A 963-nucleotide genomic window follows, 5' to 3' on the forward strand; every position below is an offset into this window, starting at 1 on the left:
TTTTAAATAGCAGCTTGTAGTGTTGTTTGAGTCAAAACAGAGACGGTTAGCTAGCTAAACTCTAGAACAGCAGCTGACAGAGGAGAACTTATTCTCGACCCGAAATTACACATGTGCTTATCTCGGCACACTCGATGAGTTCATTTTCAGGTATGGTAGAAAAAGGGTCCATGCTATTCTTCCACCCTATTGAAGTTAACATTTTAAAATGGTTAAGATAAGGGGTAGGGTTTAGTGTATGCACGTCCCAAGGATCCTGGGTATTACTGACCGTGTTCGTTATGTAACGTTAACGTTATTTAGCTAGCCAATAGACCAATATCTAACTGGCATAAACTATATCTAGGTAGATAGAAAGCGAGATCTGTGTGGCGAACTTAATCAGAGCGAGAATCAGCTGTTTTCCAGTCATTTGGACTAACGTCAACTGGAATATGGGATCTTCAGCTGATGTTGACACTGTTTCTGATACAACTGTATAGCATCCCCCTTGGCTCTTAAATTCAGTTTAGACTCTCACACCCCTCCATTAAACCACTCAAGCCCCCGTTATGTAATTTCGAGGTGCGTGTCCTTGCCAGCACAGTTGATCTGTGTCTGCCCAGAAATACTCACTGAAATTCCTGATGTTGCTGTGGCCCTACTTTGTAGCCTATTGAGCAATTGCGGTGATATATAACACGGGGGAGGGAAGGGGCTTGTGTTTTGTTCCTTCCTATACTTTTCTCTCACTGTTCTGCACATCACATTGCTCTAGGGCTAGAACCGTTGTCCACTCAAGGAGCAGGTTCAGCAGGACACAACGTTTTGAAACGACCAGATATAAATATGTTATGTAGAACAAACATGCATCTCCAACATGTAGAACAAGGAGTCATGTTGGTTCTATTTATGGCATTTCTATCTGCAACTGAATGTGGCCCAGAATTTCACACAGATACTCATATTATCACGCTCTTTTCT

The sequence above is a fragment of the Oncorhynchus gorbuscha genome, unplaced genomic scaffold (assembly GCF_021184085.1).
Source record: "Oncorhynchus gorbuscha isolate QuinsamMale2020 ecotype Even-year unplaced genomic scaffold, OgorEven_v1.0 Un_scaffold_3:::fragment_4:::debris, whole genome shotgun sequence".
Classification (NCBI taxonomy): Eukaryota; Metazoa; Chordata; class Actinopteri; order Salmoniformes; family Salmonidae; genus Oncorhynchus; species Oncorhynchus gorbuscha.